The sequence below is a fragment of the Lithobates pipiens genome, unplaced genomic scaffold (assembly GCF_037356315.1).
Source record: "Lithobates pipiens isolate NorthernLeopardFrog02 unplaced genomic scaffold, aLitPip1_a1.2 Scaffold_18, whole genome shotgun sequence".
In the NCBI taxonomy this organism is placed as follows: Eukaryota; Metazoa; Chordata; class Amphibia; order Anura; family Ranidae; genus Lithobates; species Lithobates pipiens.
Window position 1 is genome coordinate 579,418,822 of NW_027507758.1, and position 18,511 is coordinate 579,437,332.

The window sequence follows — 18,511 nt, forward strand, 5'->3', positions numbered from 1 at the left end:
GAGACATGGAAAAGGTTAAGTAGATTTGTGACTTGAGGTAGCAGTGAGCTTTGTGCCAATTGACTCAGGAGAATTCAAAAAAACAACACATGATTGAAAATGATCAAAGCAGAACGTAGTCGGCAGGATTTGAACCTGCGCGGGGAAACCCCAATGGATTTCTAGTCCATCGCCTTAACCACTCGGCCACGACTACCTACTGTGGTACCTAAGAGAGGTTGTTTGTAAGCTGAAGAAGCTCTAGGAAAAACTTCCATTGAAGTCACACTAAGTATAAGGTGAAGATCTAAGCACACGTCTTGTGGTGGAGGGCAAGTCTTCCATAGTGTTTGAATGACTAAAGAACAGACGGACAAATGCCCACAGAAAGGCATTATACATTCAGCTTATAAAAATAGAACTTTTCAGTATTTGTGAAAAACATAGTACCATACGTTCTAAACTTTTGGCTTGTGGCATGAAAAGACTCTGGTCTGGAAACCTGAGGAAATGCTTATATGATGAAAAACCATCCCACTGGAAGTTCTACTACCTGGAGATGGCTAATATTCCTTCATCCTTGCTCTATGTGCTCCAACCTTCCCACACCTGTGTGCTCTGTGTACATTTTAGGTTGAAAAATGCTTTGCAACTAATCCAAGCCACTTCTTTAGAGAAAAGAAGACACTTCTGTACTGTGGGCATTCCTAACCTGAAGCAAGAGTGCATATGTTGTCCATGACAATAACACAAGCCACTTGCAGTACAGGAACCATAACTGCTGAGAGTCATATCTTCATGGGACAATCCAAGAACAGACCGTATAGTTGGCAAGATTTTAACCTGTGCAGGGAGACCCCCATTTAGACAATCCAAGAACAGACTGTAGTTGGCAGGATTATGAAGCTGGAGCAGAGAGACCCCACAATAGAGTTCAAATCCATTGCCTTACCCACTCGGCCACAACTACAATCATGTCTATATGGCCTACCTTGACCACATGGAAGAGGCTAACTTTGAAGTGCAAGGCTTTGCTTTTTCAGTTCAGACCTACCACCCTAATGCCCCGAACGCTCTACTGTCCTGGACCCACAGCCCGTCTTTCGACAAAGTTCTGGCACCCTTTGTATGGACCATGTCCCTCTGCTGGGTGCCTTCCTGAGCACACCGATTTATGCCTGCACTGTTGGGGTGGAGTGATCTCCTGACCATCAGTGAAGGCATAATTCCAGTAGGGAAGCAGGGTATAAAGCTCCTATTCTTTAGAAGACGATGATTCGAAGACTTGCAATGCAAGTATCTCCCTGCTTTTGCTTTATTCACTCTGTTGATCTGTGCTTTCTTCTGCTGATTCTTGAATATATTGCCCCACCACAGGGGGCAGCAGGGACATAATTAAGAATTGTCTCTTTAAGGACCCTTTCACACAGGCAGCTTCAATTACCATCACCAGGGGTCTGTAAGCTGATTGGAGAAAAGCGGGCCGGATGACAGGTCTGTGTCTGCTCAATTTTAGCAATGCTTTTCTATTGTTTGGAAGGCAACTATTTTCACCACGATACCACCAACAACCCATGGAAAATACCAGCTAGAGAGACATAAACAAGAACGTGTTTGATGTAGACCGATAAAGTAGATCTAAATTCAAAGCTCTATTTTGTAGGGAACATCTTAAATTTGCGCCTAAGAAGTAGCCTGGAAATGTTAGCTATTGCCTTAAAGATTGTGCTGCCCTTCTTCTGCTTAGGTTCTGCAGTTTCATAGCTGTATATGTACAGTGTCAGAAAATCTAATACACTGCTGGCCTTTAGTACTAGTGTAATGAGATTTGGTTATGCCACTGCTGGCCTTTGTTTTCTTTGCTGGAGAGAAAGCTGCAAATGAAGATTTGAAGCGTAAGGAATGCGCCTGTTGAATTCATAAAGTCAGACCTTTGCAGAACTGTCCAAGAACATGCCGTAGTTGGCAGGATTTGAACCTGCGCAGGGAGACCCTAATGGATTTCGAGTCCATCGCCTTAACCACTCGGCCACAACTACACATGGGTTAGGCCTCCCTTTGAGACATGGAAAAGGTTAAGTAGATTTGTGACTTGAGGTAGCAGTGAGCTTTGTGCCAATTGACTCAGGAGAATTCAAAAAAACAACACATGATTGAAAATGATCAAAGCAGAACGTAGTCGGCAGGATTTGAACCTGCGCGGGGAAACCCCAATGGATTTCTAGTCCATCGCCTTAACCACTCGGCCACGACTACCTACTGTTGTACCTAAGAGAGGTTGTTTGTAAGCTGAAGAAGCTCTAGGAAAAACTTCCATTGAAGTCACACTAAGTATAAGGTGAAGATCTAAGCACACGTCTTGTGGTGGAGGGCAAGTCTTCCATAGTGTTTGAATGACTAAAGAACAGACGGACAAATGCCCACAGAAAGGCATTATACATTCAGCTTATAAAAATAGAACTTTTCAGTATTTGTGAAAAACATAGTACCATACGTTCTAAACTTTTGGCTTGTGGCATGAAAAGACTCTGGTCTGGAAACCTGAGGAAATGCTTATATGATGAAAAACCATCCCACTGGAAGTTCTACTACCTGGAGATGGCTAATATTCCTTCATCCTTGCTCTATGTGCTCCAACCTTCCCACACCTGTGTGCTCTGTGTACATTTTAGGTTGAAAAATGCTTTGCAACTAATCCAAGCCACTTCTTTAGAGAAAAGAAGACACTTCTGTACTGTGGGCATTCCTAACCTGAAGCAAGAGTGCATATGTTGTCCATGACAATAACACAAGCCACTTGCAGTACAGGAACCATAACTGCTGAGAGTCATATCTTCATGGGACAATCCAAGAACAGACCGTATAGTTGGCAAGATTTTAACCTGTGCAGGGAGACCCCCATTTAGACAATCCAAGAACAGACTGTAGTTGGCAGGATTATGAAGCTGGAGCAGAGAGACCCCACAATAGAGTTCAAATCCATTGCCTACCCACTCGGCCACAACTACAATCATGTCTATATGGCCTACCTTGACCACATGGAAGAGGCTAACTTTGAAGTGCAAGGCTTTGCTTTTTCAGTTCAGACCTACCACCCTAATGCCCCGAACGCTCTACTGTCCTGGACCCACAGCCCGTCTTTCGACAAAGTTCTGGCACCCTTTGTATGGACCATGTCCCTCTGCTGGGTGCCTTCCTGAGCACACCGATTTATGCCTGCACTGTTGGGGTGGAGTGATCTCCTGACCATCAGTGAAGGCATAATTCCAGTAGGGAAGCAGGGTATAAAGCTCCTATTCTTTAGAAGACGATGATTCGAAGACTTGCAATGCAAGTATCTCCCTGCTTTTGCTTTATTCACTCTGTTGATCTGTGCTTTCTTCTGCTGATTCTTGAATATATTGCCCCACCACAGGGGGCAGCAGGGACATAATTAAGAATTGTCTCTTTAAGGACCCTTTCACACAGGCAGCTTCAATTACCATCACCAGGGGTCTGTAAGCTGATTGGAGAAAAGCGGGCCGGATGACAGGTCTGTGTCTGCTCAATTTTAGCAATGCTTTTCTATTGTTTGGAAGGCAACTATTTTCACCACGATACCACCAACAACCCATGGAAAATACCAGCTAGAGAGACATAAACAAGAACGTGTTTGATGTAGACCGATAAAGTAGATCTAAATTCAAAGCTCTATTTTGTAGGGAACATCTTAAATTTGCGCCTAAGAAGTAGCCTGGAAATGTTAGCTATTGCCTTAAAGATTGTGCTGCCCTTCTTCTGCTTAGGTTCTGCAGTTTCATAGCTGTATATGTACAGTGTCAGAAAATCTAATACACTGCTGGCCTTTAGTACTAGTGTAATGAGATTTGGTTATGCCACTGCTGGCCTTTGTTTTCTTTGCTGGAGAGAAAGCTGCAAATGAAGATTTGAAGCGTAAGGAATGCGCCTGTTGAATTCATAAAGTCAGACCTTTGCAGAACTGTCCAAGAACATGCCGTAGTTGGCAGGATTTGAACCTGCGCAGGGAGACCCTAATGGATTTCGAGTCCATCGCCTTAACCACTCGGCCACAACTACACATGGGTTAGGCCTCCCTTTGAGACATGGAAAAGGTTAAGTAGATTTGTGACTTGAGGTAGCAGTGAGCTTTGTGCCAATTGACTCAGGAGAATTCAAAAAAACAACACATGATTGAAAATGATCAAAGCAGAACGTAGTCGGCAGGATTTGAACCTGCGCGGGGAAACCCCAATGGATTTCTAGTCCATCGCCTTAACCACTCGGCCACGACTACCTACTGTGGTACCTAAGAGAGGTTGTTTGTAAGCTGAAGAAGCTCTAGGAAAAACTTCCATTGAAGTCACACTAAGTATAAGGTGAAGATCTAAGCACACGTCTTGTGGTGGAGGGCAAGTCTTCCATAGTGTTTGAATGACTAAAGAACAGACGGACAAATGCCCACAGAAAGGCATTATACATTCAGCTTATAAAAATAGAACTTTTCAGTATTTGTGAAAAACATAGTACCATACGTTCTAAACTTTTGGCTTGTGGCATGAAAAGACTCTGGTCTGGAAACCTGAGGAAATGCTTATATGATGAAAAACCATCCCACTGGAAGTTCTACTACCTGGAGATGGCTAATATTCCTTCATCCTTGCTCTATGTGCTCCAACCTTCCCACACCTGTGTGCTCTGTGTACATTTTAGGTTGAAAAATGCTTTGCAACTAATCCAAGCCACTTCTTTAGAGAAAAGAAGACACTTCTGTACTGTGGGCATTCCTAACCTGAAGCAAGAGTGCATATGTTGTCCATGACAATAACACAAGCCACTTGCAGTACAGGAACCATAACTGCTGAGAGTCATATCTTCATGGGACAATCCAAGAACAGACCGTATAGTTGGCAAGATTTTAACCTGTGCAGGGAGACCCCCATTTAGACAATCCAAGAACAGACTGTAGTTGGCAGGATTATGAAGCTGGAGCAGAGAGACCCCACAATAGAGTTCAAATCCATTGCCTTACCCACTCGGCCACAACTACAATCATGTCTATATGGCCTACCTTGACCACATGGAAGAGGCTAACTTTGAAGTGCAAGGCTTTGCTTTTTCAGTTCAGACCTACCACCCTAATGCCCCGAACGCTCTACTGTCCTGGACCCACAGCCCGTCTTTCGACAAAGTTCTGGCACCCTTTGTATGGACCATGTCCCTCTGCTGGGTGCCTTCCTGAGCACACCGATTTATGCCTGCACTGTTGGGGTGGAGTGATCTCCTGACCAACAGTGAAGGCATAATTCCAGTAGGGAAGCAGGGTATAAAGCTCCTATTCTTTAGAAGACGATGATTCGAAGACTTGCAATGCAAGTATCCCCCTGCTTTTGCTTTATTCACTCTGTTGATCTGTGCTTTCTTCTGCTGATTCTTGAATATATTGCCCCACCACAGGGGGCAGCAGGGACATAATTAAGAATTGTCTCTTTAAGGACCCTTTCACACAGGCAGCTTCAATTACCATCACCAGGGGTCTGTAAGCTGATTGGAGAAAAGCGGGCCGGATGACAGGTCTGTGTCTGCTCAATTTTAGCAATGCTTTTCTATTGTTTGGAAGGCAACTATTTTCACCACGATACCACCAACAACCCATGGAAAATACCAGCTAGAGAGACATAAACAAGAACGTGTTTGATGTAGACCGATAAAGTAGATCTAAATTCAAAGCTCTATTTTGTAGGGAACATCTTAAATTTGCGCCTAAGAAGTAGCCTGGAAATGTTAGCTATTGCCTTAAAGATTGTGCTGCCCTTCTTCTGCTTAGGTTCTCCAGTTTCATAGCTGTATATGTACAGTGTCAGAAAATCCAATACACTGCTGGCCTTTAGTACTAGTGTAATGAGATTTGGTTATGCCACTGCTGGCCTTTGTTTTCTTTGCTGGAGAGAAAGCTGCACATGAAGATTTGAAGCGTAAGGAATGCGCCTGTTGAATTCATAAAGTCAGACCTTTGCAGAACTGTCCAAGAACATGCCGTAGTTGGCAGGATTTGAACCTGCGCAGGGAGACCTTAATGGATTTCGAGTCCATCGCCTTAACCACTCGGCCACAACTACACATGGGTTAGGCTTACCTTTGAGACATGGAAAAGGTTAAGTAGATTTGTGACTTGAGGTAGCAGTGAGCTTTGTGCCAATTGACTCAGGAGAATTCAAAAAAACAACACATGATTGAAAATGATCAAAGCAGAACGTAGTCGGCAGGATTTGAACCTGCGCGGGGAAACCCCAATGGATTTCTAGTCCATCGCCTTAACCACTCGGCCACAACTACCTACTGTGGTACCTAAGAGAGGTTGTTTGTAAGCTGAAGAAGCTCTAGGAAAAACTTCCATTGAAGTCACACTAAGTATAAGGTGAAGATCTAAGCACACGTCTTGTGGTGGAGGGCAAGTCTTCCATAGTGTTTGAATGACTAAAGAACAGACGGACAAATGCCCACAGAAAGGCATTATACATTCAGCTTATAAAAATAGAACTTTTCAGTATTTGTGAAAAACATAGTACCATACGTTCTAAACTTTTGGCTTGTGGCATGAAAAGACTCTGGTCTGGAAACCTGAGGAAATGCTTATATGATGAAAAACCATCCCACTGGAAGTTCTACTACCTGGAGATGGCTAATATTCCTTCATCCTTGCTCTATGTGCTCCAACCTTCCCACACCTGTGTGCTCTGTGTACATTTTAGGTTGAAAAATGCTTTGCAACTAATCCAAGCCACTTCTTTAGAGAAAAGAAGACACTTCTGTACTGTGGGCATTCCTAACCTGAAGCAAGAGTGCATATGTTGTCCATGACAATAACACAAGCCACTTGCAGTACAGGAACCATAACTGCTGAGAGTCATATCTTCATGGGACAATCCAAGAACAGACCGTATAGTTGGCAAGATTTTAACCTGTGCAGGGAGACCCCCATTTAGACAATCCAAGAACAGACTGTAGTTGGCAGGATTATGAAGCTGGAGCAGAGAGACCCCACAATAGAGTTCAAATCCATTGCCTTACCCACTCGGCCACAACTACAATCATGTCTATATGGCCTACCTTGACCACATGGAAGAGGCTAACTTTGAAGTGCAAGGCTTTGCTTTTTCAGTTCAGACCTACCACCCTAATGCCCCGAACGCTCTACTGTCCTGGACCCACAGCCCGTCTTTCGACAAAGTTCTGGCACCCTTTGTATGGACCATGTCCCTCTGCTGGGTGCCTTCCTGAGCACACCGATTTATGCCTGCACTGTTGGGGTGGAGTGATCTCCTGACCATCAGTGAAGGCATAATTCCAGTAGGGAAGCAGGGTATAAAGCTCCTATTCTTTAGAAGACGATGATTCGAAGACTTGCAATGCAAGTATCTCCCTGCTTTTGCTTTATTCACTCTGTTGATCTGTGCTTTCTTCTGCTGATTCTTGAATATATTGCCCCACCACAGGGGGCAGCAGGGACATAATTAAGAATTGTCTCTTTAAGGACCCTTTCACACAGGCAGCTTCAATTACCATCACCAGGGGTCTGTAAGCTGATTGGAGAAAAGCGGGCCGGATGACAGGTCTGTGTCTGCTCAATTTTAGCAATGCTTTTCTATTGTTTGGAAGGCAACTATTTTCACCACGATACCACCAACAACCCATGGAAAATACCAGCTAGAGAGACATAAACAAGAACGTGTTTGATGTAGACCGATAAAGTAGATCTAAATTCAAAGCTCTATTTTGTAGGGAACATCTTAAATTTGCGCCTAAGAAGTAGCCTGGAAATGTTAGCTATTGCCTTAAAGATTGTGCTGCCCTTCTTCTGCTTAGGTTCTGCAGTTTCATAGCTGTATATGTACAGTGTCAGAAAATCTAATACACTGCTGGCCTTTAGTACTAGTGTAATGAGATTTGGTTATGCCACTGCTGGCCTTTGTTTTCTTTGCTGGAGAGAAAGCTGCAAATGAAGATTTGAAGCGTAAGGAATGCGCCTGTTGAATTCATAAAGTCAGACCTTTGCAGAACTGTCCAAGAACATGCCGTAGTTGGCAGGATTTGAACCTGCGCAGGGAGACCTTAATGGATTTCGAGTCCATCGCCTTAACCACTCGGCCACAACTACACATGGGTTAGGCTTACCTTTGAGACATGGAAAAGGTTAAGTAGATTTGTGACTTGAGGTAGCAGTGAGCTTTGTGCCAATTGACTCAGGAGAATTCAAAAAAACAACACATGATTGAAAATGATCAAAGCAGAACGTAGTCGGCAGGATTTGAACCTGCGCGGGGAAACCCCAATGGATTTCTAGTCCATCGCCTTAACCACTCGGCCACAACTACCTACTGTGGTACCTAAGAGAGGTTGTTTGTAAGCTGAAGAAGCTCTAGGAAAAACTTCCATTGAAGTCACACTAAGTATAAGGTGAAGATCTAAGCACACGTCTTGTGGTGGAGGGCAAGTCTTCCATAGTGTTTGAATGACTAAAGAACAGACGGACAAATGCCCACAGAAAGGCATTATACATTCAGCTTATAAAAATAGAACTTTTCAGTATTTGTGAAAAACATAGTACCATACGTTCTAAACTTTTGGCTTGTGGCATGAAAAGACTCTGGTCTGGAAACCTGAGGAAATGCTTATATGATGAAAAACCATCCCACTGGAAGTTCTACTACCTGGAGATGGCTAATATTCCTTCATCCTTGCTCTATGTGCTCCAACCTTCCCACACCTGTGTGCTCTGTGTACATTTTAGGTTGAAAAATGCTTTGCAACTAATCCAAGCCACTTCTTTAGAGAAAAGAAGACACTTCTGTACTGTGGGCATTCCTAACCTGAAGCAAGAGTGCATATGTTGTCCATGACAATAACACAAGCCACTTGCAGTACAGGAACCATAACTGCTGAGAGTCATATCTTCATGGGACAATCCAAGAACAGACCGTATAGTTGGCAAGATTTTAACCTGTGCAGGGAGACCCCCATTTAGACAATCCAAGAACAGACTGTAGTTGGCAGGATTATGAAGCTGGAGCAGAGAGACCCCACAATAGAGTTCAAATCCATTGCCTTACCCACTCGGCCACAACTACAATCATGTCTATATGGCCTACCTTGACCACATGGAAGAGGCTAACTTTGAAGTGCAAGGCTTTGCTTTTTCAGTTCAGACCTACCACCCTAATACCCCGAACGCTCTACTGTCCTGGACCCACAGCCCGTCTTTCGACAAAGTTCTGGCACCCTTTGTATGGACCATGTCCCTCTGCTGGGTGCCTTCCTGAGCACACCGATTTATGCCTGCACTGTTGGGGTGGAGTGATCTCCTGACCAACAGTGAAGGCATAATTCCAGTAGGGAAGCAGGGTATAAAGCTCCTATTCTTTAGAAGACGATGATTCGAAGACTTGCAATGCAAGTATCTCCCTGCTTTTGCTTTTGCTTTATTCACTCTGTTGATCTGTGCTTTCTTCTGCTGATTCTTGAATATATTGCCCCACCACAGGGGGCAGCAGGGACATAATTAAGAATTGTCTCTTTAAGGACCCTTTCACACAGGCAGCTTCAATTACCATCACCAGGGGTCTGTAAGCTGATTGGAGAAAAGCGGGCCGGATGACAGGTCTGTGTCTGCTCAATTTTAGCAATGCTTTTCTATTGTTTGGAAGGCAACTATTTTCACCACGATACCACCAACAACCCATGGAAAATACCAGCTAGAGAGACATAAACAAGAACGTGTTTGATGTAGACCGATAAAGTAGATCTAAATTCAAAGCTCTATTTTGTAGGGAACATCTTAAATTTGCGCCTAAGAAGTAGCCTGGAAATGTTAGCTATTGCCTTAAAGATTGTGCTGCCCTTCTTCTGCTTAGGTTCTGCAGTTTCATAGCTGTATATGTACAGTGTCAGAAAATCCAATACACTGCTGGCCTTTAGTACTAGTGTAATGAGATTTGGTTATGCCACTGCTGGCCTTTGTTTTCTTTGCTGGAGAGAAAGCTGCAAATGAAGATTTGAAGCGTAAGGAATGCGCCTGTTGAATTCATAAAGTCAGACCTTTGCAGAACTGTCCAAGAACATACCGTAGTTGGCAGGATTTGAACCTGCGCAGGGAGACCCTAATGGATTTCGAGTCCATCGCCTTAACCACTCGGCCACAAATACACATGGGTTAGGCTTACCTTTGAGACATGGAAAAGGTTAAGTAGATTTGTGACTTGAGGTAGCAGTGAGCTTTGTGCCAATTGACTCAGGAGAATTCAAAAAAACAACACATGATTGAAAATGATCAAAGCAGAACGTAGTCGGCAGGATTTGAACCTGCGCGGGGAAACCCCAATGGATTTCTAGTCCATCGCCTTAACCTCTCGGCCACAACTACCTACTGTGGTACCTAAGAGAGGTTGTTTGTAAGCTGAAGAAGCTCTAGGAAAAACTTCCATTGAAGTCACACTAAGTATAAGGTGAAGATCTAAGCACACGTCTTGTGGTGGAGGGCAAGTCTTCCATAGTGTTTGAATGACTAAAGAACAGACGGACAAATGCCCACAGAAAGGCATTATACATTCAGCTTATAAAAATAGAACTTTTCAGTATTTGTGAAAAACATAGTACCATACGTTCTAAACTTTTGGCTTGTGGCATGAAAAGACTCTGGTCTGGAAACCTGAGGAAATGCTTATATGATGAAAAACCATCCCACTGGAAGTTCTACTACCTGGAGATGGCTAATATTCCTTCATCCTTGCTCTATGTGCTCCAACCTTCCCACACCTGTGTGCTCTGTGTACATTTTAGGTTGAAAAATGCTTTGCAACTAATCCAAGCCACTTCTTTAGAGAAAAGAAGACACTTCTGTACTGTGGGCATTCCTAACCTGAAGCAAGAGTGCATATGTTGTCCATGACAATAACACAAGCCACTTGCAGTACAGGAACCATAACTGCTGAGAGTCATATCTTCATGGGACAATCCAAGAACAGACTGTATAGTTGGCAAGATTTTAACCTGTGCAGGGAGACCCCCATTTAGACAATCCAAGAACAGACTGTAGTTGGCAGGATTATGAAGCTGGAGCAGAGAGACCCCACAATAGAGTTCAAATCCATTGCCTTACCCACTCGGCCACAACTACAATCATGTCTATATGGCCTACCTTGACCACATGGAAGAGGCTAACTTTGAAGTGCAAGGCTTTGCTTTTTCAGTTCAGACCTACCACCCTAATACCCCGAACGCTCTACTGTCCTGGACCCACAGCCCGTCTTTCGACAAAGTTCTGGCACCCTTTGTATGGACCATGTCCCTCTGCTGGGTGCCTTCCTGAGCACACCGATTTATGCCTGCACTGTTGGGGTGGAGTGATCTCCTGACCAACAGTGAAGGCATAATTCCAGTAGGGAAGCAGGGTATAAAGCTCCTATTCTTTAGAAGACGATGATTCGAAGACTTGCAATGCAAGTATCTCCCTGCTTTTGCTTTTGCTTTATTCACTCTGTTGATCTGTGCTTTCTTCTGCTGATTCTTGAATATATTGCCCCACCACAGGGGGCAGCAGGGACATAATTAAGAATTGTCTCTTTAAGGACCCTTTCACACAGGCAGCTTCAATTACCATCACCAGGGGTCTGTAAGCTGATTGGAGAAAAGCGGGCCGGATGACAGGTCTGTGTCTGCTCAATTTTAGCAATGCTTTTCTATTGTTTGGAAGGCAACTATTTTCACCACGATACCACCAACAACCCATGGAAAATACCAGCTAGAGAGACATAAACAAGAACGTGTTTGATGTAGACCGATAAAGTAGATCTAAATTCAAAGCTCTATTTTGTAGGGAACATCTTAAATTTGCGCCTAAGAAGTAGCCTGGAAATGTTAGCTATTGCCTTAAAGATTGTGCTGCCCTTCTTCTGCTTAGGTTCTGCAGTTTCATAGCTGTATATGTACAGTGTCAGAAAATCCAATACACTGCTGGCCTTTAGTACTAGTGTAATGAGATTTGGTTATGCCACTGCTGGCCTTTGTTTTCTTTGCTGGAGAGAAAGCTGCAAATGAAGATTTGAAGCGTAAGGAATGCGCCTGTTGAATTCATAAAGTCAGACCTTTGCAGAACTGTCCAAGAACATACCGTAGTTGGCAGGATTTGAACCTGCGCAGGGAGACCCTAATGGATTTCGAGTCCATCGCCTTAACCACTCGGCCACAAATACACATGGGTTAGGCTTACCTTTGAGACATGGAAAAGGTTAAGTAGATTTGTGACTTGAGGTAGCAGTGAGCTTTGTGCCAATTGACTCAGGAGAATTCAAAAAAACAACACATGATTGAAAATGATCAAAGCAGAACGTAGTCGGCAGGATTTGAACCTGCGCGGGGAAACCCCAATGGATTTCTAGTCCATCGCCTTAACCACTCGGCCACAACTACCTACTGTGGTACCTAAGAGAGGTTGTTTGTAAGCTGAAGAAGCTCTAGGAAAAACTTCCATTGAAGTCACACTAAGTATAAGGTGAAGATCTAAGCACACGTCTTGTGGTGGAGGGCAAGTCTTCCATAGTGTTTGAATGACTAAAGAACAGACGGACAAATGCCCACAGAAAGGCATTATACATTCAGCTTATAAAAATAGAACTTTTCAGTATTTGTGAAAAACATAGTACCATACGTTCTAAACTTTTGGCTTGTGGCATGAAAAGACTCTGGTCTGGAAACCTGAGGAAATGCTTATATGATGAAAAACCATCCCACTGGAAGTTCTACTACCTGGAGATGGCTAATATTCCTTCATCCTTGCTCTATGTGCTCCAACCTTCCCACACCTGTGTGCTCTGTGTACATTTTAGGTTGAAAAATGCTTTGCAACTAATCCAAGCCACTTCTTTAGAGAAAAGAAGACACTTCTGTACTGTGGGCATTCCTAACCTGAAGCAAGAGTGCATATGTTGTCCATGACAATAACACAAGCCACTTGCAGTACAGGAACCATAACTGCTGAGAGTCATATCTTCATGGGACAATCCAAGAACAGACCGTATAGTTGGCAAGATTTTAACCTGTGCAGGGAGACCCCCATTTAGACAATCCAAGAACAGACTGTAGTTGGCAGGATTATGAAGCTGGAGCAGAGAGACCCCACAATAGAGTTCAAATCCATTGCCTTACCCACTCGGCCACAACTACAATCATGTCTATATGGCCTACCTTGACCACATGGAAGAGGCTAACTTTGAAGTGCAAGGCTTTGCTTTTTCAGTTCAGACCTACCACCCTAATGCCCCGAACGCTCTACTGTCCTGGACCCACAGCCCGTCTTTCGACAAAGTTCTGGCACCCTTTGTATGGACCATGTCCCTCTGCTGGGTGCCTTCCTGAGCACACCGATTTATGCCTGCACTGTTGGGGTGGAGTGATCTCCTGACCATCAGTGAAGGCATAATTCCAGTAGGGAAGCAGGGTATAAAGCTCCTATTCTTTAGAAGACGAGGATTCGAAGACTTGCAATGCAAGTATCTCCCTGCTTTTGCTTTATTCACTCTGTTGATCTGTGCTTTCTTCTGCTGATTCTTGAATATATTGCCCCACCACAGGGGGCAGCAGGGACATAATTAAGAATTGTCTCTTTAAGGACCCTTTCACACAGGCAGCTTCAATTACCATCACCAGGGGTCTGTAAGCTGATTGGAGAAAAGCGGGCCGGATGACAGGTCTGTGTCTGCTCAATTTTAGCAATGCTTTTCTATTGTTTGGAAGGCAACTATTTTCACCACGATACCACCAACAACCCATGGAAAATACCAGCTAGAGAGACATAAACAAGAACGTGTTTGATGTAGACCGATAAAGTAGATCTAAATTCAAAGCTCTATTTTGTAGGGAACATCTTAAATTTGCGCCTAAGAAGTAGCCTGGAAATGTTAGCTATTGCCTTAAAGATTGTGCTGCCCTTCTTCTGCTTAGGTTCTGCAGTTTCATAGCTGTATATGTACAGTGTCAGAAAATCTAATACACTGCTGGCCTTTAGTACTAGTGTAATGAGATTTGGTTATGCCACTGCTGGCCTTTGTTTTCTTTGCTGGAGAGAAAGCTGCAAATGAAGATTTGAAGCGTAAGGAATGCGCCTGTTGAATTCATAAAGTCAGACCTTTGCAGAACTGTCCAAGAACATGCCGTAGTTGGCAGGATTTGAACCTGCGCAGGGAGACCTTAATGGATTTCGAGTCCATCGCCTTAACCACTCGGCCACAACTACACATGGGTTAGGCTTACCTTTGAGACATGGAAAAGGTTAAGTAGATTTGTGACTTGAGGTAGCAGTGAGCTTTGTGCCAATTGACTCAGGAGAATTCAAAAAAACAACACATGATTGAAAATGATCAAAGCAGAACGTAGTCGGCAGGATTTGAACCTGCGCGGGGAAACCCCAATGGATTTCTAGTCCATCGCCTTAACCACTCGGCCACAACTACCTACTGTGGTACCTAAGAGAGGTTGTTTGTAAGCTGAAGAAGCTCTAGGAAAAACTTCCATTGAAGTCACACTAAGTATAAGGTGAAGATCTAAGCACACGTCTTGTGGTGGAGGGCAAGTCTTCCATAGTGTTTGAATGACTAAAGAACAGACTGACAAATGCCCACAGAAAGGCATTATACATTCAGCTTATAAAAATAGAACTTTTCAGTATTTGTGAAAAACATAGTACCATACGTTCTAAACTTTTGGCTTGTGGCATGAAAAGACTCTGGTCTGGAAACCTGAGGAAATGCTTATATGATGAAAAACCATCCCACTGGAAGTTCTACTACCTGGAGATGGCTAATATTCCTTCATCCTTGCTCTATGTGCTCCAACCTTCCCACACCTGTGTGCTCTGTGTACATTTTAGGTTGAAAAATGCTTTGCAACTAATCCAAGCCACTTCTTTAGAGAAAAGAAGACACTTCTGTACTGTGGGCATTCCTAACCTGAAGCAAGAGTGCATATGTTGTCCATGACAATAACACAAGCCACTTGCAGTACAGGAACCATAACTGCTGAGAGTCATATCTTCATGGGACAATCCAAGAACAGACCGTATAGTTGGCAAGATTTTAACCTGTGCAGGGAGACCCCCATTTAGACAATCCAAGAACAGACTGTAGTTGGCAGGATTATGAAGCTGGAGCAGAGAGACCCCACAATAGAGTTCAAATCCATTGCCTTACCCACTCGGCCACAACTACAATCATGTCTATATGGCCTACCTTGACCACATGGAAGAGGCTAACTTTGAAGTGCAAGGCTTTGCTTTTTCAGTTCAGACCTACCACCCTAATACCCCGAACGCTCTACTGTCCTGGACCCACAGCCCGTCTTTCGACAAAGTTCTGGCACCCTTTGTATGGACCATGTCCCTCTGCTGGGTGCCTTCCTGAGCACACCGATTTATGCCTGCACTGTTGGGGTGGAGTGATCTCCTGACCAACAGTGAAGGCATAATTCCAGTAGGGAAGCAGGGTATAAAGCTCCTATTCTTTAGAAGACGATGATTCGAAGACTTGCAATGCAAGTATCTCCCTGCTTTTGCTTTTGCTTTATTCACTCTGTTGATCTGTGCTTTCTTCTGCTGATTCTTGAATATATTGCCCCACCACAGGGGGCAGCAGGGACATAATTAAGAATTGTCTCTTTAAGGACCCTTTCACACAGGCAGCTTCAATTACCATCACCAGGGGTCTGTAAGCTGATTGGAGAAAAGCGGGCCGGATGACAGGTCTGTGTCTGCTCAATTTTAGCAATGCTTTTCTATTGTTTGGAAGGCAACTATTTTCACCACGATACCACCAACAACCCATGGAAAATACCAGCTAGAGAGACATAAACAAGAACGTGTTTGATGTAGACCGATAAAGTAGATCTAAATTCAAAGCTCTATTTTGTAGGGAACATCTTAAATTTGCGCCTAAGAAGTAGCCTGGAAATGTTAGCTATTGCCTTAAAGATTGTGCTGCCCTTCTTCTGCTTAGGTTCTGCAGTTTCATAGCTGTATATGTACAGTGTCAGAAAATCCAATACACTGCTGGCCTTTAGTACTAGTGTAATGAGATTTGGTTATGCCACTGCTGGCCTTTGTTTTCTTTGCTGGAGAGAAAGCTGCAAATGAAGATTTGAAGCGTAAGGAATGCACCTGTTGAATTCATAAAGTCAGACCTTTGCAGAACTGTCCAAGAACATACCGTAGTTGGCAGGATTTGAACCTGCGCAGGGAGACCCTAATGGATTTCGAGTCCATCGCCTTAACCACTCGGCCACAAATACACATGGGTTAGGCTTACCTTTGAGACATGGAAAAGGTTAAGTAGATTTGTGACTTGAGGTAGCAGTGAGCTTTGTGCCAATTGACTCAGGAGAATTCAAAAAAACAACACATGATTGAAAATGATCAAAGCAGAACATAGTCGGCAGGATTTGAACCTGCGCGGGGAAACCCCAATGGATTTCTAGTCCATCGCCTTAACCACTCGGCCACGACTACCTACTGCGGTACATAAGAGAGGTTGTTTGTAAGCTGAAGAAGCTCTAGGAAAAACTTCCATTGAAGTCACACTAAGTATAAGGTGAAGATCTAAGCACACGTCTTGTGGTGGAGGGCAAGTCTTCCATAGTGTTTGAATGACTAAAGAACAGACTGACAAATGCCCACAGAAAGGCATTATACATTCAGCTTATAAAAATAGAACTTTTCAGTATTTGTGAAAAACATAGTACCATACGTTCTAAACTTTTGGCTTGTGGCATGAAAAGACTCTGGTCTGGAAACCTGAGGAAATGCTTATATGATGAAAAACCATCCCACTGGAAGTTCTACTACCTGGAGATGGCTAATATTCCTTCATCCTTGCTCTATGTGCTCCAACCTTCCCACACCTGTGTGCTCTGTGTACATTTTAGGTTGAAAAATGCTTTGCAACTAATCCAAGCCACTTCTTTAGAGAAAAGAAGACACTTCTGTACTGTGGGCATTCCTAACCTGAAGCAAGAGTGCATATGTTGTCCATGACAATAACACAAGCCACTTGCAGTACAGGAACCATAACTGCTGAGAGTCATATCTTCATGGGACAATCCAAGAACAGACCGTATAGTTGGCAAGATTTTAACCTGTGCAGGGAGACCCCCATTTAGACAATCCAAGAACAGACTGTAGTTGGCAGGATTATGAAGCTGGAGCAGAGAGACCCCACAATAGAGTTCAAATCCATTGCCTTACCCACTCGGCCACAACTACAATCATGTCTATATGGCCTACCTTGACCACATGGAAGAGGCTAACTTTGAAGTGCAAGGCTTTGCTTTTTCAGTTCAGACCTACCACCCTAATGCCCCGAACGCTCTACTGTCCTGGACCCACAGCCCGTCTTTCGACAAAGTTCTGGCACCCTTTGTATGGACCATGTCCCTCTGCTGGGTGCCTTCCTGAGCACACCGATTTATGCCTGCACTGTTGGGGTGGAGTGATCTCCTGACCAACAGTGAAGGCATAATTCCAGTAGGGAAGCAGGGTATAAAGCTCCTATTCTTTAGAAGACGATGATTCGAAGACTTGCAATGCAAGTATCTCCCTGCTTTTGCTTTATTCACTCTGTTGATCTGTGCTTTCTTCTGCTGATTCTTGAATATATTGCCCCACCACAGGGGGCAGCAGGGACATAATTAAGAATTGTCTCTTTAAGGACCCTTTCACACAGGCAGCTTCAATTACCATCTCCAGGGGTCTGTAAGCTGATTGGAGAAAAGCGGGCCGGATGACAGGTCTGTGTCTGCTCAATTTTAGCAATGCTTTTCTATTGTTTGGAAGGCAACTATTTTCACCACGATACCACCAACAACCCATGGAAAATACCAGCTAGAGAGACATAAACAAGAACGTGTTTGATGTAGACCGATAAAGTAGATCTAAATTCAAAGCTCTATTTTGTAGGGAACATCTTAAATTTGCGCCTAAGAAGTAGCCTGAAAATGTTAGCTATTGCCTTAAAGATTGTGCTGCCCTTCTTCTGCTTAGGTTCTGCAGTTTCATAGCTGTATATGTACAGTGTCAGAAAATCCAATACACTGCTGGCCTTTAGTACTAGTGTAATGAGATTTGGTTATGCCACTGCTGGCCTTTGTTTTCTTTGCTGGAGAGAAAGCTGCAAATGAAGATTTGAAGCGTAAGGAATGCGCCTGTTGAATTCATAAAGTCAGACCTTTGCAGAACTGTCCAAGAACATACCGTAGTTGGCAGGATTTGAACCTGCGCAGGGAGACCCTAATGGATTTCGAGTCCATCGCCTTAACCACTCGGCCACAACTACACATGGGTTAGGCTTACCTTTGAGACATGGAAAAGGTTAAGTAGATTTGTGACTTGAGGTAGCAGTGAGTTTTGTGCCAATTGACTCAGGAGAATTCAAAAAAACAACACATGATTGAAAATGATCAAAGCAGAACGTAGTCAGCAGGATTTGAACCTGCGCGG

General features: G+C 43.7%; 12 non-coding genes across 12 annotated transcripts; all 12 read right to left on the minus strand.

Annotated features, from left to right (window-relative positions):
- Positions 1 to 114: 114 nt before the first annotated feature.
- TRNAS-AGA (transfer RNA serine (anticodon AGA)) lies at positions 115 to 196 on the minus strand. Its single transcript has one exon. It is a non-coding gene; the product is annotated as a tRNA-Ser (tRNA).
- Positions 197 to 1,936: 1,740 nt separating this feature from the next.
- TRNAS-CGA (transfer RNA serine (anticodon CGA)) lies at positions 1,937 to 2,018 on the minus strand. Its single transcript has one exon. It is a non-coding gene; the product is annotated as a tRNA-Ser (tRNA).
- Positions 2,019 to 2,153: 135 nt separating this feature from the next.
- Positions 2,154 to 2,235, minus strand: TRNAS-AGA (transfer RNA serine (anticodon AGA)). The gene has a single exon. It is a non-coding gene; the product is annotated as a tRNA-Ser (tRNA).
- A 1,739-nt stretch (positions 2,236 to 3,974) lies between these two features.
- Positions 3,975 to 4,056, minus strand: TRNAS-CGA (transfer RNA serine (anticodon CGA)). The gene has a single exon. It is a non-coding gene; the product is annotated as a tRNA-Ser (tRNA).
- A 135-nt stretch (positions 4,057 to 4,191) lies between these two features.
- Positions 4,192 to 4,273, minus strand: TRNAS-AGA (transfer RNA serine (anticodon AGA)). The gene has a single exon. It is a non-coding gene; the product is annotated as a tRNA-Ser (tRNA).
- Positions 4,274 to 6,013: 1,740 nt separating this feature from the next.
- Positions 6,014 to 6,095, minus strand: TRNAS-CGA (transfer RNA serine (anticodon CGA)). The gene has a single exon. It is a non-coding gene; the product is annotated as a tRNA-Ser (tRNA).
- Positions 6,096 to 8,052: 1,957 nt separating this feature from the next.
- On the minus strand, positions 8,053 to 8,134 carry TRNAS-CGA (transfer RNA serine (anticodon CGA)). The gene has a single exon. It is a non-coding gene; the product is annotated as a tRNA-Ser (tRNA).
- Positions 8,135 to 10,097: 1,963 nt separating this feature from the next.
- On the minus strand, positions 10,098 to 10,179 carry TRNAS-CGA (transfer RNA serine (anticodon CGA)). The gene has a single exon. It is a non-coding gene; the product is annotated as a tRNA-Ser (tRNA).
- Positions 10,180 to 12,142: 1,963 nt separating this feature from the next.
- TRNAS-CGA (transfer RNA serine (anticodon CGA)) lies at positions 12,143 to 12,224 on the minus strand. Its single transcript has one exon. It is a non-coding gene; the product is annotated as a tRNA-Ser (tRNA).
- A 1,957-nt stretch (positions 12,225 to 14,181) lies between these two features.
- Positions 14,182 to 14,263, minus strand: TRNAS-CGA (transfer RNA serine (anticodon CGA)). Its single transcript has one exon. It is a non-coding gene; the product is annotated as a tRNA-Ser (tRNA).
- A 1,963-nt stretch (positions 14,264 to 16,226) lies between these two features.
- Positions 16,227 to 16,308, minus strand: TRNAS-CGA (transfer RNA serine (anticodon CGA)). Its single transcript has one exon. It is a non-coding gene; the product is annotated as a tRNA-Ser (tRNA).
- A 1,957-nt stretch (positions 16,309 to 18,265) lies between these two features.
- Positions 18,266 to 18,347, minus strand: TRNAS-CGA (transfer RNA serine (anticodon CGA)). Its single transcript has one exon. It is a non-coding gene; the product is annotated as a tRNA-Ser (tRNA).
- Between the last annotated feature and the right edge of the window lie 164 nt (positions 18,348 to 18,511).